The sequence below is a fragment of the Manis javanica genome, chromosome 4 (assembly GCF_040802235.1).
Source record: "Manis javanica isolate MJ-LG chromosome 4, MJ_LKY, whole genome shotgun sequence".
NCBI lineage: Eukaryota > Metazoa > Chordata > Mammalia > Pholidota > Manidae > Manis > Manis javanica.
In genome coordinates, this window is record NC_133159.1 from 167,343,009 (window position 1) to 167,367,530 (window position 24,522).

General features: G+C 47.6%; 1 protein-coding gene and 1 long non-coding RNA gene across 21 annotated transcripts in view; both read right to left on the reverse strand.

Annotated features, from left to right (window-relative positions):
• The window catches only part of MAPT (microtubule associated protein tau), a 90,257-nt gene that overhangs the window by 43,351 nt on the left and 22,384 nt on the right, over nucleotides 1-24,522 (reverse strand). The gene's annotated exons all lie outside the window — the stretch shown is intronic.
• Nucleotides 4,291-23,134, reverse strand: LOC140848770 (uncharacterized). The gene is made up of 3 exons (XR_012129887.1): nucleotides 22,856-23,134; nucleotides 21,798-21,853; nucleotides 4,291-5,009 (listed from the first exon to the last, which is right to left on the reverse strand). It is a non-coding gene; the product is annotated as an uncharacterized lncRNA (long non-coding RNA).

The following is a 24,522-nucleotide window of genomic DNA, read 5'->3' on the forward strand; positions in this document are numbered from 1 at the left end:
CCAAGAAGGACCTCAGGTCTCCTCCTCCTGACTTGCATCCTATGGAAACCTCTAGAAGCTGCTTAAGAAAACCCAACATCAAATGCAAAAATCCACCTGGAGAATATAGGGGCTGATCAAAATGCACAGGGCTTCTTGCCAAGACTTAATTAAAGACTTTTTTTTTTACTATCAAGAGAGAAGAAGAAATACGTGGGAGAACTCTCTAAGCAGGGAGGCTCACCGCCCCTGCCCCTCCCACCAATCCCAGATGGCAAATGCCCTAGGTTCATGGGCCTTCCCGTTCAGCGAGACCACGGGAGCTGCCTCTTCAACACGCTGGGCTGGGCCGCCTGCGCCTGTGCTGATGTTTTGGTACCTTCTGGCCACGTTAAGAAAGACAAGTCCATGTTCTGGAGCATCCCTATGAGTTTACTCCACACAAGCAGAAACTAGGAAACAGAAGGAAGATGTCCTTGGACAGCAAAATGAAGTAACTCTTGTTCTGACTCTTCAGACAAACACTGCACAAGAATGCAAGTTCCACCGGCGTGGGACCTGTCTGGGTCACTTACAGCTGTAGCCCAGGGCCTGGCACACAGTCGGGGCTCCCATGGCCCCTGTCAGAGGAGCATTTACCCCGTGTGGGCGCCCCCAAGGAGGGAACCTGTGCAGCAAGCCTCTGAGTGGATGTCATCATCATCATCACAGACACCGTGTTTCCCGTCCGGCTGAGGAGGAGCCTGGGAAGGAACCTGCCCGAGGCCACACAGTCAGTGGCCATGCCTGGAGGCAAAGCCCATCTTCCTGGAGCCCTCAGCTGCCACTTACCGTGTGTTCTTCCATCTGGGACCACAAAACACTGTTGGGGCACAGGTCTGGGAGTGGAAGGAGTGCAGCCCAGAGCTGACACCCTGAGACTGTGTGACCAGGTCACATCTCTCAACTTTCTTTGTCCCCAGAATGTCGCTTGATAGCCCTTGAGCTCCCTTCCTGCTCTGATACTTTATTCTAAGTAAGTCGAGTGGGCCTGTGTCCTCCGGCTCAGGAGGCCTGGTGGTCGGTCACAGGACAGCAGGACCCCTCTAGCCCAGGCCTGGGTGAGAGGCAGGGGACCCTGGGAGCTGAGCCAAGGTCCTTAGTCTCAGCCCTGCCTCCTTCGAGAGAGGGGTGGGAAATCTAAGGAGACACACACTGCTCTCTGATCACTGTGGTCTTCTCCTCGAGGGTCAAGGGCAGGATGATTGATCTGGAAGCACTGCACACAGGACATGTAAACCAACTGACAAATGGCACAGCCAGACATTCCAGCCCTAAGACTTTCACGCAGAAACAGCAGACTGGAAAAACACAAAAATAAGCACAGCTCTGAGGTGGGTCCACAGCTAGACTAGACGTGGTCATCACCCCAGGGATCCCTGTAATCTAAGAGAGACACACAGACAGGAAAATAAACAAACCAGAGCTGTTTTCCTGCACTTGGTTTTCTTCTTCTTCTAAGGCAACCAGTCTCTCTCTCTCTCTCTGCTTTCCTACCTCCTGCTTTCCCAGGCAGTGACTTGGAGGCAGCGGGGTGGAAGGTAAGGAAGATAATTTTAGGAGAGGCACAAGTTGAGCTAAACCTGGAAACTAAAACGGGCCACTTTTTAGGGACCCTTGGAAAAGTACTACCTCCTGACAAGAGAAAACAAGAACCAGAGGGTCCTGGTGCCCATCCCTGTCATTTCGTAGATGAATAATTTGAGGCCTGTGAGATGACGGGCTTGTTGAGGGGCGCATGGCCTCATCCTACAGGGTCGCACCCCTGCAATGCCACCCTGCCAGGGGCCAAGTGGGGAGGGGCAGCGGAAGGGAGAAAAGCGTCCCCAGTGTGGTGAGAGGCAGGCGAACCAAGAAGCCTGCAGGGGAAGGGGCAATAAGGGCAGGGCAAGGGGTGGGGGTACTGGGAGGGATGAACCCCTGAATCAAATCACGGTGCTGCCACCCAATCTTCCTTTTTTCTTTTTTGAGTTTTTTCGATTGAGGTAAAATTCACACAACAGGAAGTTAACCACTTTAAAACACATAATTCGGTGGCATTTCAGACATTCACTATGTTGTGTAACCGTCACCTCTATCTAGTTCCAAAACATTTCATTCAACCCAAAAAGAGACCCTGTGTCCATTAAGCAGTTTCCCGCATCCCCCAAATTCCTGTCAGCCTCTTTGCTATTTTCTCTCTATGGATTTACTTTCTTTGGATATTTCAAATAAATGAAATCATTCAACACGGGGCCTTGTGTGAGTGGTTGCTTTCGTTTAGCGTTGTGTTTTCAGGATCCATCCACCGATGAAGAGCATCAGCCTTTCACTCCCTGAGTAATATTTCATTGTATGGATACACCACCTTTTGTGTAACCACTTATCCATTGATGGATACCATAGTCTTTTAATGTATTAAAAGTTTAGAAACAAGATAAAGGGACTTTTTACTGTGACTTTTGTCTGATAATGGTGAAACTGGAGTGGAGGGAGAAGAAAGGTGAGAGCTGGAAGGAGTGGGATGGCAGAAGGAGGGACCCTAGACAATCTTCAATTTCTTCCTCCTTTTTGCCGAGGGGCCCCCTAGGGCCCAGGATGTGTAGGTAAGACCCTGAGACCCTTTTACTCCTAAAGAAGAGGGCCTTCCAGGCTGCAGGATGGAGCACTTTCTGCCTAGTGGAGCTCATGTCTTCTGAGCTGCTTGCCTGAAGAGGCACCTTTGTTTTCTGATCATCCCAGGCCATGTCTAGAGGTGGATAAGGGAACCCAGGCACCTAGGCCAGCTCAGAGGTGACCTCCAGAGCATCACCAGGGCACCTGCTCACTGCCTGGAGCATGTCTGCCATTTCCCTGGACACTTTCCCATGACAGGACATCCAGGATCACTACAAACCTGTGAGGTGGGCAGGACACAAGATCCAGGCAGGTAAAGGGACCCCAAAGGCTAAATGACTTGCCTAAGGTCACCGAGGCAGCCTGGGACCTGGTTTGGATTCAGAATACCTCTCTCCTGGCCCTGCTGCTCTCTGGGACATGGGCCCTTGGCAGTCCTGATGTCTCTGCTCCCCCACCTGGCCTTTGCTCAGGTTCTCCACGGGGTCTGCAGATTTTGTGTGACCAAGGGCAGTCTCTACCGGAAGCAGATGAAGACCACAGGGCCCTCCCTCCACTACCACCATTCTTCCTATTCCTCCTGATTTTCTTGCTCACAACACTGCATTTTGATAATGAGTAATTCAGGTTCTAGAAAGCTCCTCGGGTAAGCCAGGGTGACACTGGACACCCATTTGGCAGTTTTGGCATATTAATAGCATCTGTTTATTTGAGCCCTGACCATAAACCAGCCACAGGGGCTTCAGAGACAGTATCTCTATAACACAAGGACTCCATGAGAAGAAGTATTGTCCCTACTTTCCGGATGAGGAAGCAGGCTCGGAGAGGTTCAATAACCTGTTGAGGGTCACACAGCTAGTAAGTAGCAGAGCAGGGTGTGAACTCTGACCTTTTGATGCTAAAATCCACTCTAGGCCACTGTATCCTACCGGTGACTTCCCAAAAGAAAGTTAAAAAAAAAAAAGCCCTTTTCTTCCCTCCAGGACTCAGGGAAATGACACCTGTCCTGGCTGGAGACTGAGTGGCCGAGATCCTGGTGCTGCGCCCTGGCTCATCTTGCTCCGAACCGGGAACGCCGCCCGCGTAGACCACGCTAGGGAACGAGCTTCTGGAGCCTGAATCACGCGGTCCGGCAGCGCAGCGCGTGGGGCGGCGGGGTGTCCCCGGGCCGCGGGCAGCCTCGCTAGGGGGCAGCAGACACCGGCGCCCGCGCGCTTGTCCCGGGCGAACCGCAAGCCGCGGCCAGTGACTCAGCGGAGTCACCGCCTGCAGACCCGCGGCTCCGTCCGTCAGGGGAGAGCGAGCGCCCTTGAAGCCCCTCAGGTTGAAACACCCAAACTGGGAGTAGTGACACTGCACAACTTCGTGAATATCCTGACAACGCTGAGTCCTACCCCTGAACGGGTGAATTTCACGGCACGTGGCATATCTCAATAGAGATGTTATTAAAAACACAAACACCCTCAATGGATCTCTCCCAGATCAATAAATCTCGAATCTGAAAATAACCTTAAAATAAACTTTGCCCTCCCAGGTTATTTTTGGCTCGTGCACCCGTCTTGCCTTCGCTCCATTCCCGTTTTTGTAACGTTGCATATCTGCCACTGCGCTAGGGTGGAAAACAGGATTCCTCATAACAATAGTAATTTCATGAATTTCCAGTTATTCACTCATTTTAATTCACACAATTGCCTCTATCATTACGCCTGCTTACACGGATTGGGGAACTGAGGCACAGGAAGGCTGAGTGACTTGCCCAAGGTCACATTCCAACGCCTGGAAGAGAGTCAGGGTTCCAAGCTCAGGCAGCCTGGCACCAGGATCCAACCTCATTAAGCCGGCTGACAATGATAAAATCAGGCAGGGACTGAGATACCAGTTTAGGAATACAGGACACTCGAGCTACTGAACTAAAAGCTCTTGTTACCTTCGAAAACTTTCTTGTATTTACATCCTCCTCTTTAATGCTTGGGGTCCAACTGTTTTAAGATACAAAGATTAGAGAAAGGGCAGGCCTGCTAGTCTCCTGGGCCAAGGTGAAGTCTGGGCCTAAGGTCATTAGGAAATCCATTTACTCAGTAAGCAGGCAGCCCATGGACTTCAAGGAAGAGAAAAAGCCTCAAGGGCTTAAATCACACCCCTTTGAGGCTGGCATGGTGCAACTCTGATGCTCAGAGGTTCTTCATTAGAGCCGGTCCCTGGGGAGGGTCTGAGGCGCTGCACCTCTTTCGTGTGGCTCCTCTTCCCTGCTGCCCCAGAGGCAGCACCCGGCTGGGACGGGGCCACAGGAAGTCCTCAGGAAAACTTGCTGGAGAGAGGATGGCATGGTATACCTCAGAAGAGCTCTGAAGTGTGAGATGGTGGTCACATCACATCACAGTGTACCACAGAATGTTCTAGAACCAAATGCAAATAATAATGTCACCCAGCTTTCAAGCAGAACTGCCACATTAAGTGGAGAGAAGATAAAGGGGTCCACAGAGAGGAAAGACCTGTGTTGGTGAGAAGAAACAGAATAGTCTGGGCTTCCATCCAAAGGGAACAATCAACAATTGTATGAAAGCATGAATGAAGCAGGCTTTCTGGGAGGGAGTTGGTGCCACTGTGCGCATACAGTGTGTCATGGCTGATGTCAGCTGGCTGACGTCCACCATCGTAAGAAAATTCACAGCTTGTGTCAGAGGACAATTCTGGTTTTAAAGTTTCTGGGTTTTGTTTTTTTCACTAAAGGCATCTTTTTTCTCCAACTTGTAACTGCTGGGATAGCCCAGTAGTGCTGTAACATCTGCTGGGGGCATATCATGCTTGGGTGGCCTTTGTTTTCAGAACTGCAGTAGCTTCCTCTCCAACACTCCTCTGATACATTTTTGATTAGTTACAGCACTGTTTGGTCACACCGGGATGAGGAATGGAGATGGCTGCTGAGCCTCTGTCCTGTTCAGGGATGGCCAACATCCCTGGTGGCCACTTTAATTATACCTGAGATGGATCTCCTGAATTCAGAGCACCAAATGGGTAAGAATTCTCTTCTGATGTCAAGGCCAAGAAAATGAGAGCAAAAATGTGCTTTTCTTGGGCAAACCACTCTTGATCCTTAGGGAGAGTGGTAGAGAGAACTTACTGTTTTATAAAAGTGATTCATCATCATTATTTAAAAGTCAAATATAAAAATGTGAAAGAGGAAAGCAAAAAACAGTGTTAACATTCTAGGGAACTTCCTTGCAGCACTCCTATGCACACATGTAACAATCTTCCCTAAATGCGACCACATCACACTAGTGTTTCTGTAGCCAACTTTATTCACTTAATAATATGCTGGTATTTGTAAGCTTTCTCTTAATTTTTGGTTGATCCTCCATGGATGTAATTTCCAGGATTGCTGCTGTGTCTCTGCCCTCCAGTTCTAACAGGCAGCAAATGGTCCACAAACCACCACAAGATTACACTTTAAAAGTGCTGGGGGCCTTTAACTGTCCCTCACCTCCACCATTTTTTAGCCACCCATAATCTTCCCTTAATAAGAATAAATACTTCTGTAACAATGCATATTTACACATTTCATCTCATTTAATCTTCCCTACAGCCCGTGTGAAGTAGGGAATGTTATTGCCCCATTTTATGCATTGATGCTCAATTGCCCAGGCTGAGGGAGGGCATAATATGGCTTTGAATCTGCAGTCCTAGCCTTCAGTGTGACACCAAGTGGTCTTGGGAGAGCACCACCAACAAATCATGAAACCCCATTCCCAAGCCCTAATGGAGGAGGAGATACCCCAGCTACACCTTTGTGAGGGGCCCAGGTTATCTTAGCTCCATTTTGCAGCTGGAGAAACTGAGGCACAGACAGGCTGAGGGACATCAAGTGAGCCTAGAGATAGTGGCTGATATGGGGACTGATTTTGGCATGTGGTGATTTGCTGGAAAGCTCAGCGTAGCAACGGGAAGTCAGTTGGGAGTGAATGTTGGAACTGACTGGGCAGCAGATCTGCGGGCAGACGTGTAGACTCGGCCATGGCTGAAGGGGCTTCCTCAGTTGGGCTCCCACTGCAGCAGGGTTCAGGTACTGGGAGGTCTCTCAGGGGCATCCTCGGGCCACTTACCAAAGAGCATATGGTTTCTCAGAAGCACTTGCTCCTCCATTCACCATTACCAGGACTGATGAATAGCACTTAGCCTGCCCATCTCTCCAGGCACGTTGAGAACACTGCCCAGCCTCACCGTCACAGCAGGGGCTGGGGAGGCACCCTCCATCCTGCCCCCTGTAGCCCAAGCCCAAATGTGAGCCTGGAGGGTCCCTTGCTTTGTCTCCCCTTGGGCCCTGGGCTCTCCCATGAATCAGGGTCTTATGACCTGGAGATGCCGTCTTGTGTCTACCCCCACGGGTGTGCCCAGAGGCCACTCAACCCCAGCTCCTCTCGTGGAATGCGCCAAGTCCGGCCTTGCCAGTTGAATGAATGGCTGGACTTCCTGAGCCCTTGGCTTCCGAGGTACAGGCATCAGCTCCAAATCTTCCTGAGGTACCCTTGTTCCTGGCTCAGATCGCCATGGATTTGGGTGAACAGGACACCTGGTATGGAGTCAAAAGCCCTGGGTTCAAGGCTTATTAAGGACCACTCACTAACTGGTCAATGCTGAAGCAGTCACCTGCACTCTCTGAACCAAGGATTCTTATTTGTATGTGGGTATGATGACACCTGTGTCAGAGGGTGACTGTGAGGGTCACTGATACATGCATGCTAGTGACACCACTTGAGTGAACTGATGTAAGGTACTAGTGTCATGACATGTGGGTTATGAGCAAGGAGAAGCTGTCTTAAGATGGAGAAGAGGACACTTGATCTGAAGGAATAATATCAGGGGCCAGGAAGAGAGCCTTGGGCTGTACCTCTGCCCCGCAGGTGGGGGAATAACAGTGTGAAGAAGCCGGGGCAGCTTTGGGTCTGCTCATGGAGAGGAAAAATGAAGGGCTCTTTCTGGAAGGTCTGGATGTGGTGGAGCAAAGGTAAATGTCAAGAAAACAACTGTGGAGCTTTGCTCCCCATTTCTCCAAGCACTCACGCCCAAAGTGACGGGCCTGCAGAGAGGATGAGGAAGGTGACCCGCAGAAGGATAGACCAGCAGCAGCGAAGCCTCAGCTTGCGGGGAACATGCCCAGGACCAGGGAGGGAGGCGTGGGTGTGAGGCCATGAGGAATGACCAGAAATTGGCTCTTTTTGCCATGACATTTCATGGCAAACAAGTAGGAAATGGAGGGAAGAGAAGGATAGGAAGGATAGGTTGTAGTTTTAAAGATGTGTTCATTTCTATTTCCTGTGCCTGAGCACACACTCTCCAAGCACAGCAGGAGCCTGCAGTTAATCAGCAGGTGTTCCTCAGCAGTGAACAACCTGAATCCAGCATGGGCTTGGAAGGATGAGAAATAAAAAGTGTCTTTTGAATGCACATAAGAAATGTCACACCCGGTCAAGCACACCATCCTTGAATTCCCCCTCTGACAGAGGTGCCCCAGCATGGCATCAGGACCAGAGTTAATGATCATGCAGTTCAGGGGGGTGTCGAGCACACACTCGGGCCAGGCTGCCTGGGTTCCACTCTGGATCTGTCACTGGACGACCTTGGGCAAGTCCCCCAACCTCTCAGAGCCTCTGCTGCCTCATCCATAAAATGTGGGGATTAAACAAGTGAATGTAGGTCAGTTACTTGGAACTGTTGTCAGCTCCCCGTAAATGCTCCGTAAGACCAGCTGGAGTTATTACCGTGACAGCCCTGTCACCCACTGATTTAGCCTGACCTTTCTGTATCCTGTTTGTATTTTCAGACCAAACAGCTTCTCAGAGCACAACCGCCCCCCCCCCACCTCACTGTGGATCCAACCACACATGGTGCCTCCCAATGGGGCCTCCGGCCAGGCAGGGCAGACGGCAGACCCAGTGAGATCATGCCCTGCACCTGTGATGCCTGGAGATGAGGCCCAAACCGTGTCCTGAGCACCCTGCTGAAGCTGGCCCCTCTGTAAGAAGGATGGGGGGGCCATGAGCCCACAGCAGAGACAGGGCCACCCTGTACTACCACGTGAAGAAAACAGTTATATAAATGTGCAGGTACATAATTTTCATAATCAAGAAAATAACATCTATATATATATGTTTATGTGCAGACAATAAATCCTAAACATTATGTGCTGGACAGAGGTTTTTCTCTGGGAAAGGAAGTGAAATTAGGGACATAGTGTCTACATTTTATTTTATTATACTGTTTTACAAACATGGATTATGTTTATAAATCTGATAAAAACGCAAAAAATACATTCCCATTGTGGCAAAACTAAATACCCTTTGTAACAAAGTCGAGGATCTGTCCACAGATAAAAGTCGCGGTTCTTTGTATCCACACATCACAAATTGCCTGCAGCCACTGGCGTAGCTGACAGGACAAGGTGGCCAAGACACTTAACACTGACTGTGGGCATCAGGGGCACTCTGTGCTCAACCATGAAGACAGAGGCCACTTAGGGTGGCAAAGTATGTGTGGGTTCTCACCTGAGACTGTAGGAACACCACCAGAGGCACCTACAGGAGGAAAGGCCTACGGAGCCAGTGGTGGCCCTGGATGGGAAGGAAAGTCATGAGGCAAAGGGCTGGGGGTTGCCAAAGCACATTTAATGCAGAGCTCTGGTACTGTACACGGCACTCTGATGGCACAAACGCTTGCCTATTTCAGGCACGATTCTCTAGATCTAGTGAGCTAAGGGGTGACGTGTCTTAACCCCACAGAGAGCAGTAATTGTTTATGTATTGATATCCACCTTGTTCCAAAGGGATTTAAAAAAGCAGGGTTGTGAGCAGCCCCCCAGAGCTGAGGTTTACAGCCTTCTGAGCCCTAGAAGACATAACTTCCGAAAGGAAGCGTCCATGGCTGTGTCAGAATACAAAAACAGAGGTTTGTTAGATAAAGAAGAAACTAGACAATTTTGCTGCATCTAGTGTGGGGGTCAAAGGAATTGCAAAGTTTATCATTAAGACTTCTCATTTAAATTAGAATAAGGAAATGCAAATATTACCCAGCGTGGGACCCTGGGTCATGTCCCTCTTATTTAGATTAAATAATTATGTTCGACAAAGTGGAGTAGCCAGCTAGAGTTGGAGAAAATGGAAAATTGCATGGAATGAAGAAATTATCTTGGAAGAAAAATGTCAGCAAAACTTTGGAACCAGATCTAACCCAGGTCTAGGAATATCTGGGTCAATCAAAATTGACACATCAAAATTCAGATCAGGGAGAAACAGGAAATCAAAGTCAGAGGCACACATTTAGGTTCTAAGCCCCAAGGATGTATTTCAGAGAAAGCCCAGGCAGCCTCTGTCTGTCACAAATGTCCATTACCCAGCAGAAAGGCCTGGACAACATTTATGTTCAGAAACAGAAGTTACAGTCAAGGAGGGGAGGAAAAGAAAATGACCAGAAAGAGAAAAAGCTGGAGAGAAAGAAGTGCGAAGAACTCAGAAACATAACAGGAAATTAAACTCTAGTTGGAAAATGAGAAAACACTATACCCTGGGGGTGGAAGCCCAGGGGACACTCCACACGCCTGTGACTCATTAATCAAGAGATTAGGCAAGAAGCACGACTCCTGGCCATCCCCCTGCTTGTGTCTGAGCTGCTTCTGGGTCTTTACCCAAAGCAAAATCATAAAGGAATACTAAAAACCACTGGATTGTAACTTTAAATGGGTGAATCTTATGGTATGTGAATTATAATTTCAATAAAGATGTTTTGAAAACACTGCAAAACACTTGAAATTTAATTTTTTTTAAATGAATACAGACAGATGCCCTTAATCTTCCTGTAGGCAGGGAATTGGAGCCTTCCACAGGAATGAGTAGAATGTGGTTCACTCTGAGGAACAGCTGAGATTAAGAAGCTTGTACACACGGCAAAGAACATCATCAACAAAACAAAAAGGCATCCTACAGTATGGGAGAATATATTTGTAAATGACATATCTGACAAGGGGTTAATATCCCAAATATATAAAGAACTTACACACCTCAACACCCAAAGAACAAATAACCCGATTAACAAATGGGCAGAGGATATGAAGAGACAGGTCTTCAAAGAAGAAATTCAGATGACCAACAGACAGGGAAATGCAAATTAAAACCACAATGAGATATCACCTCACACCAGTTAGGATGGCCAGCATCGAAAAGACTAAGAACAACAAATGCTGGCAAGGATGTGGAGAAAGGGGAACCCTCCTACACTGCTGGTAGGAATGTAAGCTAGTTCAACCATTGTGGAAAGCAATATGGAGGTTCCTCAAAAAACTAAAAATAGAAATACCATTTGACCCAGGAATCCCACTCCTTGGAATTTACCCAAAGAATACAACTTCTCAGATTCAAAAAGACAAATGTACCCCTATGTTTATCACAGCACTTTTTACAATAGCCAAGATGCGGAAGCAACCTAAGTGTCCATCTGTAGATGAATGGATAAAGAAGATGTGGTACATATATACAATGGAATACTATTCAGCCATAAGAAAGAAACAAATCCTACCATTTGCAATGACATGGATGGAGCTGGAGGACATTATGCTCAGTGAAATAAACCAGGCGAAGAAAGACAAATGCCAAATGATTTCCCTCACTTGTGTAGTATAACAATGAAGCAAAACTGAAGGAACAAAATCACAGCAGACTCACAGACTCCAAGAATGAACTAGTGGTTACCAAAGGGGAGGGGTGTGGAAGGGTGGGTGGGGAGGGAGGGAGAAGGGGACTGAGGGGTGTTATGTTTAGTATACATGGTGTGGAGGATCACAGGGAGAACAGTGTATCGCAGAGAAGGGACATAGCAGATCTCTGGCAACTTGCTGCACTGATGGATGGTGACTGACTGCATTGGGGTATGGGTGGGGACTTGATAATATGGGTAAATGTAGTAACCACATTGTTTTTTCATGTGAAACCTTCATAAGAGTGTATATCAATCATACCTTAATAAAAAATTAAAAATAAATAAAAAATAAAAAAAGAAGCTTGTACACAAACCTCCTTTCTGCTGGCAATTGGCTTTGGCACAAAGTTAACCTCCGGGGCAAGTTTTTCTGTGATAAACCACAAAGGAGGCTTCACATTGTTAGTACAATCTCAGAAGCTTTCCCTTCTGTGGGAAGGGCAGTGGTCCTGGCCTTGGTGGAATGGGGGATTGTGGCCCACCAGGAGAAGCTCTGGACCAACGGCACCTTCCCAGGTGGATCGGCCAGTAGGGACTGAAGGCAAATTCTGGCATGCTAAGACCCCCCACCAACGACCAGATGGTTGCCCACCCCTTATGATCCAATCCCCAACACATAACAAACCCTTACCCCTACTCCTTAAAAACGGGCGTCCTCACCCACGAGCTGCTGCTCCCTCTCTCCGGGGGCAGCCATTTTCTCTTTCAGATAATAAAATCTCTTGCGTGGGCCCGTGTCTCCTGAGTTGTTCTGGGGTAAGGAGGGTCGTGGCGAGATACCCTTTCAGGGATGGCAGGTCAAAACATCTTTGCAGGGGAGGCACAACGCCACATCCTGGGCTAACCCTGTTAGGACGCCATTGGACATGCAAAGGGAAAAGAGAGAAAATGAACGAAAGCAGGTGGAGGGCTCCCTTGGGAAGGCTGTAAAGCTGCAGGGAAGGAGGGTGGTTTTCTGATGGACCCTCCCAGCCAACAGGCTAGGTGGCACTTACCATCTCCTCCTAAAGTTCAGGGGTGCAGAGGCCAGAGGCAGGGAGGCAACCCCCCACCCCCCACACCACGGTATCAGAGAAATGGAACCACCAGAACTCTCGCACTTCCAAAGAATTCACACATCTGCCTGATCCCACCTTTCTGAGATTAGGCTGGAAACTCATAAATCCTGAGGCACGGGAAGGATTCCCTCCCGTCCTCCTTCCACTCCGTGCTGGGTCTGGTCTTTCCCTGGTACCTGTCACATTCGTCTCCCCATTAGCACACAGGCTCTTTGACAGTGGAGATTCCTGTACTTAGTTTTTTAAGCCACTGAAAACAACTCAGTACTTAGTGCAGTGGTTGGTGTGGGGAAGGTGCTCAACATACCTTCACGAGCGGCTCAGTGAAAAGTGAGCGTGAACCGAAAGCCACGCCCCCTACTGGTCAGGTGACCTGTGCCGCCCTAACTGCTACATCCTTCTTCACTTCCCGGCCTTTGACACGCTGGTCTCCCCTCCCCGGAAAGCCCTCTCCTCCACTTTCCTTCCCCAGGCTCACTCGTTCTCAAGCTTTGCCACAGCAGTCACTGCTTCTAGAAGCCCTTCCTGCCTCTGCCAAGCTCCCTCCCACGTGCCCTTTGTAACACCCGTTTGCAGGACTCCGTGATTCTCCGGTCACTTGTCTCTGGCTCTGCAGTGCTAATGCTGAGAGGGGGCGGCCCATGCATGCCTCCTCTTTCACCACCGTGTCTTCAGCACCTGACCCACACCTGGCATGAGGAAGGCCCCCAGTAAATGCTGCTGAACAATGAGTCTTGGGGGTGGGGAGGTGGGTTTTGCTGGGATGGAGGAGAAGATAGGACATTTATCACTAGCCAACTCAAGCTCGTAGCTCATAGTTTCAGATCTGACAGCCAGCCTGTTTTCCTGTGGGCTACCCCAGCTCCCTGGATAACAGTGGTACATCTGACACCCCACTGGACAGAATGTTCCTCTGTGATGAGGGAGGGGGCTCAAATTCACCCATCCCTTTGTAAACCTCAAGAGACCAAAATAAACGAGCTAGAACTGCTGCGTTGGCGGAGCGTTGGCTGATCAGGAATGACCTTGAATTTCTCACTTTGTCATTAATAAGGTCTCTCCCATTTTGATACCTTCTCCCTCTCCCTCCAAAACAGACTTGTTCTCCAGGCATTTGTCTGGATGCCCCTGCTTGGCTACGTCAGATTCATTAATCCCGGGTTCTCAAGACTGGAAAGAACTTTAAAGAAAGAGTCCCTCAATAGCAGAGAGAGGTGAAGTAACTTGCCCAAGGCCACACAGCCAGACGGCAATGCAGCCAGGATTCACGTGGACGTCAGGAGAACGTTTCACTGAAGATACCCTGAGTAAGGCAGACAGCCATTGCTTTCCACAGCATCAAATCCTTGCATCTGATATTGCAGGCGCTTGTCTAAGGCATCAGCTGGTAAAGTGGCAGAGAGCCCAGGTGTGAACCAGGTTGGTGTGCCCCCAGAGTGATTTCCAGTCTACAGGGCGGCCTTCCTTTCTATCCAGCTAAACAGTGGGAAAGCCCACAGGGCCTGCGCCGTCTGACTGCACAGGGACAACCCCAGAATGGCAGCCACACCCTCTCCACATACCCTGCTGGGCCCCTCCTCCCTGCTCTCCGGTGTCAGCACCACCAGCAGCTTTCCAGAGGGGGCGGGGCTGGAGACCAGGGTGGAGGTAGGAGAGGGCCGCTGCCCACAGACAGCTCTGGTCTTCCCGTGGCCGCACCCTCTGCAGTGTCCATCGGAGGGGGCACAGCATAGTATGATGCACCTGGTCTGTGCTTTTTCTCCCCCTGAGATTTTCCTAAATCAGGTGGGGAGTCTGATCATAAGCCACACTGATGACAGCTAACTGATGTGCTCCAACCACATATGTATCTGCAGAGTAGGAGAGGACATGTGCGGGAAAGGAGCGCTCCTTTTTCCATTATGACAGTGAATTAGATGCAAGAACTTTCCTCTCCCAGGTGGGGAGAGATGGAATGGAAGTCGTCTTTCTGGACCTCTCACACTGCTGTACAACCCCAGGCATGCATAATCTGTGTGCTTAGGTGCCACATGTGGCTTTTACAGCTTCCTGGGCCTTCAAGGTAACACACCTGGGATAAGCCTGAAACAGGCATCTACTTTGGAAGCTGTCTGGATGTGGGTTGTTAATTATGCAACAGGAGAGGGACTTTTCCAATGAAAGGATAGAATCTGGTTAATTAAGAGCAGTGCTTTGTGCTTAAAAGGCACAGATTCAGACCCATCCATTAGTCTCTTCAGTTAAGATCCCTCTTAGATCAAAGCTGCCAAGCTGAGGCTGTAGGAAGCATCTATTATTAACAGACAGAGAGAAGAGTGGCCTCCTAAGTGAGAGGCTCACCAATCACCGCACACTTGGAGATGGATTTGGAGCTAATTCAGATATGTCAGCTGTGTAATAAATAAAGTTTATAGCAGCTCTCCATGCACAAAATGCATTACTGATGCCGTGCTTGGGGGCTGTGCATGTGTATCATGTCCATGGATGTGCATGTATGCCCTCCAGTCCTGAAGGCGGTCCCAGGACACCTGTGGGCCGGGGAGTGGGCCAGGCAGGGAGAGGATGGTGTAAACAGGACAGAGCAATCCCTTTGGCCCAGCCCTGGCTGAGCAGCTGGGGAGATCTCAGGGCAGGGTGCACATTATGAGGAAGGCATGTACGAGTCCCCACCAGGGATCTACAGAAAAACAGCACATGTGGTCCCTGCTCTTAGAGATACTCAGTCTGGCCAGGGAGATACATATACAAATACTGAATGACTCAGGGATAATTTCAGAGCAAAGTGACCCCATGGTCAACTCCATTTCCAGAATGCTGCTGCCGTGCAGGAGCTCCAGGCTGGACAAAGGGGTAGGAAGATGGGCTCCTTGCCCTCCTAGGGTCTGGTTTGGGAGGCAAGACAAAGTGAAAAACACAGTTCAAAGCCACAGGTCAGAAGAGAGAAAGAGAATAGGTGCTAGAGACAAAGGCTGTTGTAGCTGAAGGGAGATGGGGGTCAGGAAGGCAGGAGAAGGCTCTGGGAAGAAGGTGAATTTGAGCCAAGACCTGAAGGGAGGGCAGGCTTGGAGGAACCTACTCCTCCCTTTCGGCTGCAGAGGGGCAGTGACAAGGTCATTATCAGGCAAAGAGATCATCACCGGGCAAAGAGGTCATCATCTAGCCAATGGCTGTCAAAAGGGTGATGGTTGAGAGATGAGACATTTTGGAAGAACCCAGATCAGAGAGACTTTCGGGGAGGTGCCAGCTAAAAGCCCTGAGCCAAAGTCAGGGAAACAGCTCCCTGAGGAGCCAGAGCAGCCAGTGGGCTCCCTGTGACAGTCCTGGTTGCTGGAATGAACAACGAATGAAGACAAGCATCCTTCAGGTCTGGCTCTGGGGCCAGTGGTGGAGCTATTAATTCCTGCAGAGTCCAAATCCCTGCACCAGCTCTGAGTTCTGAGGGGGCGGGGACAGTACATAAATTGACCCTGGCTGTATGCGCACCTCTGACTGCTGTTCCAGGGCAATCCTCGGACCAGAAGCACTGGCAAGGTACATAATTAACCTGCGAAGAAGCCCTGGCCAGAACTTCATTAGAAACGGTTGCAGCAGCATAAAGCCTTGTGAGAGGGATGCGGGAGATGAGCGGGGGCAGGAGGTTGGGAGAAGCACCACAGGGCCCAGGGTCTCCCCAGGGAATGGAGAGGCCTCTTCGGAGGGACAGTTATCAATACACCATTAGCTGTGAAGGTCAGCAGACCCTACCACAGTGGATTCTCAAATTCTGGTGATGGGCTGCTATACGCAACCACCTTCCCCAGAGTGGTGGGCCCTGGAAGGCTGCAGCTGCAGGCAGTTACCTCCCAAGTCGCGCTTACATCTTTCCAGCCAGAGAAATACAGAAACACACAGTTATCTACACAGAAGTGTTCCTTTGCTTTTCCCAATTATTAACCTGTGGTTGTTAAATAGCTTTGCAGGATCAGAGGTTCTTCCAAAGGGAAAAAACTTTAAAAAGGCTGTGAACTCTGGGTCCATTTTCTATCTGGTAAGAAAGTTATTATTCTATTTTGCACATGAGGGAACAGAGAAGCTAAGCAAGTTGCCCAGTCACCCAGCTAGTCATCAGCAAAGGGAGACAAGAAATTAGCTTCAGCCTCCCAGACCAGAGGACTCCTTTGATTGTACTACAGTCCTGGAAAAGCAGTTTTTGTTTTCCAGAGAATTGACGGCTTTACATCAGCCTTGTGATGTGCCCAAGTCCATATGCTGGTCAGAGTCTCTAGCCAATGGCTGTCCACAAGCAAAAGTCGCCTGCAGGATACACACACTCTCAGCTGAATGACTGATGATATCATCTGGGCAACTGTCCAAGAAAAGTTTTTTAAAGCTAGATTAAAACCCACAATATAAATTACTCTCTGAAAAGAAGAATAAATGCATCATTTAGATCCCAACACACCCATTTAAATATCCTAATGACTACTAATGCAAAGTATAAATAACAAACAGAAGCTACTTTGTGAATTCAGAGTAAATCCATTGCAAGTGACAAATCGTATCATTCCTCCTAAGAAAAACTGGTTAGAATTTAGTTCAAACCAATTGCAAACTTCAGCTTCTCAATCCTAACACTTTATTAGTTATCTGTTTTTATTTTAAAGGAAGTTAATATAACAGAGCAAAAATTCCATCAAAATTGGAAGTACATGTTCACCATGTAAGAACTTATTCACTATGTAAGAATTTGTTCACCATGTAAGAACTTGTTCGTTATGCTTCAGAAGATTGGAGACTGATGAAAATTAGGCTTGGGGTGGATTAATGATTGTGCATTGAGCATTGACTCCCCTATACAGAATTTTATTGTTGTTAACAACCATTGGATCAATAAATATGAGAGATGCCCTCTCAAAAAAAAAAAAAATTGGAAGTACAGAGACACTTGGGAGTACTGGAGAGTTGGCCTTGAACCCAGAGCTGAGGCTTCCTGTCTGGGAAGAAGGTCAAGGGACCTGGGGTCTAGCAAGTGGCCTCCTCTTCCCTGAATAAACAAGGCATTGCCTCAGTTTCCTAGGAGGACTGCCAGAGATATTCTACAATCTTCCTTCAGCTCCCCCAGGACAAGGGACTGGAGTGGGAACTGAGAGTGGCAGAGAAAGTGGCTGCCTCACAGCAGGATGATAAAGGGTGGACTATCCGCAGAGGATCTAAAAACAATAATAAAACCAACTAAAAGTCAGCCTGCTTTTATGAGCATCATGTGCCAGCAATCCTAAACAATGCCAGTGATACAATATTTTTCTGGTCTAAGTTATAAGCAATTGGTGCTGTTGCTCTTGAGTGTTAACAATATGTATGGAAGCCTCAATTTACCACTTTTAAAAATGTATCCTTTAGTAAACTTTGTTTTCCCTGTGGAAGTTACTGGGAGAACTCCCAGTTATCCAGTTGGTCCTAACATATGTGGAGTTGGCTACATGGCTGTTTCAAGAGTAAGTTCTCAATAGTTCACAGTCTCGAGCTGTGTTTGTGCCTCCAGCCTCTGTGAGACCACATATTCCTACATTTATGCAGTGGATTCTAAGTTTGAACAGCCGGAGCGCAGTGATCATACAGATGCTAAGTTACTTTAATTCTGTCATCCGTGTGGCCACTTGGAGTTTTTATTTGTGTTTAAAATTTAAATCAGTGACATGCAGTATGAACTGCAAAGTGAAATGTTTTTGCTTGGCAAATACAACTTTTATTCAAACAGGATATATTTTACTGACTTTGAATAATATTTTTTAATGGAATTGATATTTTTAAATTATGCATTGTAATGTTTAAAAAATTAATCAAGAAAATAAGGCAGTCCATCAATGGTATGTTTTAGTTGTTGCTGAATTATAGGCAACTTTTGCAGATGTCTCACTTTTATTAAAGTTCACTTACTAGAAATTGAACAATGATCTACAGAAAATATCATCATGCCAGGCTGCATCCAAAGGACCAAAACTCAGAAGATGTAAAAACGACTTAATAAAGAGTTGTGCTCTTCTCCTTCTTTTGTACTAGAATATTTGTTTTTCTTTAAAAAAATCATGGCTAATTATACATACAGAGTTCAACAAGAGAAATGTTTTATTATCTGTGTTTCTTTTCTGGTCATTATTATGATCCTTTCCTTTCATGATTATTTCTGGAGATAATTTTGTCATATAAAGGGGGGAGAGTTAAATGACTGAGTATCAAGTGGCTCACTGTTCTGTAAAGTGGCCTGTGATGACTGAGTAAACCCCTTCAATGCCAGTGAGTCTCAATCATCCACAGATCTGCAAGAGAATGAAGATTAATTTTTCCTCAAGCCATAAATTTCCCTGTTAATGCCAGATGCTCCTTTCTCTAAACACCAGCTCACAAAGCAGCCAGTGACAGTGAATTCTAGAATGTGAAGTTCAGTAATGGGAAGGTTTGTGATGACTTCAGAGCCAGGGATGAGAAATTTGAGCAGGGCCGCAGGGGGTGATGCTCTTGGCAGCATCTGGCCCCTGCCCAGGCGACACCAGAGACTGGCCCTCACGGCAGCCAGAGCGTGTGGTCCCTGCAGCCGTGACCTATTTCCCTGCCTTCCAGCAGGGGAACCAGGCAGACGTGACAAAGCAAAATAAAGTAAATTTAGAGTGAGCCCATGCTAGAAGAACTTCTGAATAGTGTTCACCTTTTTCTAGGGATGGGAGGCAGGTGTCATGGATCGAGGACCAGGTTAATCTTGGAAATTAAAAAATTAACCAGGGGGTAGTGGAAAGAATACAAGCTTTGGAGCAGAAACATCTGGGTTCAAATTCTGATTTCTTCAGTTTACTGGCTGTGTGATCTTAGGCAAGTGACTTAACCATTCTGAGCCCCAGTTTCTTTACTTGTAACATGGGGGATATAACCCTACTTCTAAAGGCCATCCTGAAATGATGCAAAATTGTGTCTGTTTCCTGAGTATCTGGTACCATCTTAGTTCCTTCTCCTTTAGTTTTCAACAATGACATAAAATATTCCATAATGACAGAGCCAAAGCCTAGTGGGGCTTATGTGTCCCACCTCAGGGCTGCCTTAGTGGTCAGGCACCAAAACTTCTCCAAGAATGCAGAGTATACTAAATTTTTCCAGGCAGGAAATTAGTTTGCCAGAGGTGGGCAGCTTGCCAGTAAGGGCTGGGCACCCATTACCAATCCACCAGGAGCCTGAGCTTCAGAGATCTGTTAGCAGCAAAGGATGGCTTGGTAATCTTGGCATTTTCAATTAACCCATGCAAACTGTGGTAACAAAGAATCCATCATCAGATACCCTATACTTAGGAATTAGGGGACTAGACTGCAGGCACGAGAGAATAATAAGGAAAGAAGGAAGGTCTGAGCTGTGATTTTAAAAAGTAAGAAGGTTTTGTTTTTGTTTTGTTCTGGAGCTAACATTTATTGAGCTTTCCCTGTATATGCTTACTAAATAGGACACACACCTAGTGGTACCAACGCCATTTTTACCGTTACTGGAGAAAGACTACTCAGAGAAAGTAGAGCCGAGGCATCAGGTTCTTGGTGACATCACTTGAGTGACTGGATCCAGCTGTAAATGAATTACCCCTGACTTTTAAAAACCTGGAAGCCAATAAGCTATCTCTTGTGTTTATGCCAGTTTCTTTGGGCTGCTGTCACTTGCCATTGAAAGCCAAATATACCCTGGCTGAACCCTGAAATCCTTTACTGCCTATTGGTGCACCCTCACCTGCAGATTTTTCCTCATCTACATTGTGGGTATATACACACCCTTCCCAGGCACTGGGTCTGGGAAAATATCCTTACCATCCTGTCTTTTGGGGGAGATTAGGAGAGGTTAAATTTCCAGAGATTTATTCATTCATTCAAAAAATGCTATTGAGTGCTAAGCACAATCAGGTCCGTGGTTCTCAAGCTTATGCCCTGGTATGCCTTATGGCACTTTAAAAATATGCCTATTGATGTCTGGGCCCACCCCAGAGAGAAGAACTCATTTGGTCTGGAGTGGGGCCTGGGCATCGGGAGTGTTAAGAGCTCCTTAGGTGATGCTAGTGGGTAGTTAGGTTGACAACCAGGGTGCTGGGACCAGAGAGGTGAGTGACACAGACATGTCCTAGCCCTCGTGGAGGCACCAGTGGAGGAGCGAGTCCATGCTTAAGTGAGACAAGCGTCACAAGGAATGGGTGGCAGGTCACAGGTATCTAAGACAGGCATTTCTGTGGTCTGGGGGTTGGAGAAAACTTCCCTGAGGAAGTGATGCTTATGCTGAGATCTGAAGGATGAATACAAGCTAACAGGTGAAAGGGAGGGGTAGGAAGGAGCACCCCTTACAGAAGGGATAGCCTATGCAAAGGCCCTGGGGCAGGAAATGGCAGTTTTCAAGGAACTAAAAGACGACACAAAAGCTGGCATATGAGGGAAGTCATGGTGCCAGATGTGTGAAGCCTCTGGAATTTCCAACTTGTTACTGCAGCAAAATCCTGGCCTTGCTGACTAATATAAGTTGTGACAGTAAAAAGATAGAGGTCTGAGTCCAGCATGGATCCAGCTAAGAAAGACAGGCACACTGGGAGAAAACGGAGGCTGCAAAAGTGTCGGTGATGCATCACAAAAGTCTGGCTGAGAACAGGAGAGAGCTCGGGTGGTTTATTGAAGGGGCATTTGTTTTATTTTAAAGAGGGGAATCATTTAAACCTCCTAGAGGCTGACAGAAAGGAGCCAGGAGAGGAGAGGACAGAAACAGGAGAAGGGAAAAAATAGAAGCTAAGCAAGGTTTCTGAATGGTAGGAGAGGTGAAGGGATGGAATTCGGGGCATGGGGTTGGGGAGGACTTGGCCTCAGCAGTCACCCAAGACTGCTGCCAGGAGAGGTGTGGGGAGTGTACTCTGGCCCAGAACAGAACATTGCTGAATTAGCACGTGAGATGCCCAGGGCCTCCTGCTAGCTCTGCTGAGTAAAGCACCAAGGCCCCTGAGGTCTGGACATTACCTTCCTCCTTGCTAAGACTACCAAATCCCAATACCACCTACGCCCGACATTTAAGGACCATTTGCCCATTACAGAAAACAAATTAAAGACTGTCAAATCACATGGTTGTATTTCCATCATTCATGAGAAGATGGTGAGCTCAGGGGGAGCCAGGTACTCCCTCTCCCTGACTTTTTACTTTGAAATTTTTCAAGTCTATGGAGAAGTTGCATGAATAGTATAATCAATACCTAATATCCTCCTTGACTTATAAATTGTTAATATTTTAACATTTACTTTCCCTTTATATAATATGTGTATAATTTAGTTTTAAACAATATTTTTCTTATTATAAAAGCATTGCATGCATATGTAATAAAGTACAGAAGAGTATAAAGAAAGTACTTACATATAATCCTACCACCAGAGACATCACTATTTTCATATATTTCAGTGTGGTTTTTCCTATGCATTTTAAAACAGTCGAGGTTACAATGATTGTACAATTTGTACCATGCTCTTTTATTATGTCAGAATTGTTTTCTCAAGTCATTAAAAATTCCATAGACATCATTTTCTAAAGGCTAGCTACTATTCTACATAACCATTTTCTAGAGATTAGACTTGTAGCCTGCTTCTGAGATTTCCTATTATAAACAACACTTTGATGAACATCTTACTGTATACATCCTTTTCTGTTTCTAATTATTTCCTCAGGACAGATTCCTAGAAGTTAAATTATGGGTTAGAAGGTAGCAACATGTTTAAGCCTCTTTAATACATCCTGCCAAACTGCCTCCTGGAAATTTTTCCAAACTTTTTCTCCCACAGCATCTTATGGGAACAGACTTGAATAAATGCAGTCATTGAACTGGGGAGGGACCAAGGGGCACAGATGGAGGGAGGTGTGGGATTGCAAGGGAGAGCCCATCACCAATCACCTTTCAGAGGGGAAACCAGGAGAGGAGTGGAAACCCTCCCACCTCTCAGAGCACCCCATTCAGCCCGGCCCACTGCAGGCACTAGGCAAATGGGTGCTGCACGAATAAACAAATCCATAAACATGTATTTCTGCATCCCTATCATGTGTCTAACACAAGAGACAAGTAGAGAAAAGGAAAAGGAAAACTAGGGCTCATGGATGAAACCTGCCAATGGGGTGTATGAGTCAAACTAAATTTACCCCACGTTCAATACAGCCTCCTGGAAATTTTTCCAAACTTTCTCTCCCACTAGCATCTTATGGGGGCAGAGTGAGCAACTGCAGTCATTGAACAATCTCAAGTTTTCTTGGGATGGTCTGACCACTGCTTCCGCTTGTCGTCTACAGACTTCCGTCCCCTACAAGACAATTCCCAACCTAATTCAGATCCCAAATCCAAGCAGCTAAGAAGATGCAAGAAGGAAGAGGCAATTGTATATTAAAGGCCGGTCCTCAGCATTGCCAGGAAAGGACAGCGACATTACCTAAGGAAACAGCAGGCCCTCTCGCCGCCTCTTCTCTGCCAGGAGCGGGTTGACAAAGAGTGAACCTCGGCTATAGAGGTGCAAGGCAGTTCCCTGCCCCAGTGGTTTGCATGGACGTCTGTCACTCCATTGGGCTGACTTTCCATAAACAACTCCTGGTTGTCACCTAATTCCAAACCAGCAGGGAGCCCCTGATGGCCAAGATGGGCTGAGTAGGGCCTGCAGGGAGGCTATGGGCACACACAGCTGTACATATGTGATGGGACTGAGCCGTCATGCCTGTGGGCCCCCAGGAGCTGCACGTCCAGGGAGGGCAGGCATGATGTCACAGTCACCAGAGGAGAGAAGCCAGGTCTGTGAAGTCACTGAGTTCCAGGGCTTCTGTCTCCCTGCTCTGAGCACCGTTTTTTGGTCTTGTTTGAATTCAAGGAGGAAGTGATGTGTTAACAGGCAAAGGACAGTGGAATGGAGGAGGCTGGGAAGCCAGCCCATTGCTCTGCACTATTTGGGAGTTGATATGCACTCCTCTGCTCCCCATGACCCCTGCTAGTGATGAACTGAGCAAAGGCGTCTTCAGGGTCACAGGTGACTTAAACTCATGTGATTCTACACTTCATTTGAATGGGCTCTGCAGATTCCACACTTCGAGCACCTGATGGGTGGCAAGGACGAAGAGGAGGAGGCTATGTTCTGGTCTCACCATCTCGGACTGGGGGCTGCTTTCTCTCCTCTTCACAAAGACTTGCTGGGGCCTGTCTCATGCTTGTGAAGAACTATAATTGGATGCCAAGGGAGACCACACTTGGTTATGAAATGCAAAATGAAGGGCTTGTGACATCCACAGAGAATGGGCTTAAGGGTCTTTTCTTCTAAATCCAAATACTTAGCACTTGCTACATACGAGGAGGCTCTTTCCTAAGCACTTTACAAATATTAATTCATTTAATTCTCTTCACAATTATCATCATTTCAATTTCATAGATGAGGAAACTGAGGCACCGAGAGGTTGAGCGACCTTCCTAAATTCATACAGCTAGGGCATGGCAGAGCTGGGACTCAGGCACCTGGCTCTAGAGTGTGCGTGTGAAACCACAGAACAAATTGTCTCAAGGCAGATAACCCTCCCAGAGGTGACAGCTGAGTTTTATTTCCCCTCTGGTTTGTATTCAAGAAGGGGGCCATTAATAAAGACTGAAGTGGGTAGGTCAAGGTCCCGAGCAACGGTAACATTGGCTGAATCAATGAACAGCTGCAGCCTCATTACAAGTTGCAGAAGTAAGAAAGACCATTGGGGTAGACCTTTTACGGGAGGAGTCCAGAACCACACAGAGCCCTGAGGGCTGGTTGGCCGGCCGGCTCCAGGCATTTCCTCAGCACATGAGTAAACCTGAGACTGCCGGACCACATCCAGGCTGCCCCTCCCTGGGCATGTCTCATGTTCTCGAATCAGGAGTAGGTGGTATGCAGTTTCTGGCCTAAACCAGCCATGTAGGGGCCACTATTTCCTGATGATTCCAGGGACCTGCCACCCTGGTGGGGATCCAGTCCCAGCATCAGTCCCATCTTTGGACTGCATTTCCATCCCATTCTCAGTGAAAAATCCTGAGTTGTGATAGAAAATAGCCAGAGCTGGACAGAAGGCTTCAGTAACACATGTTCTAGGTGTC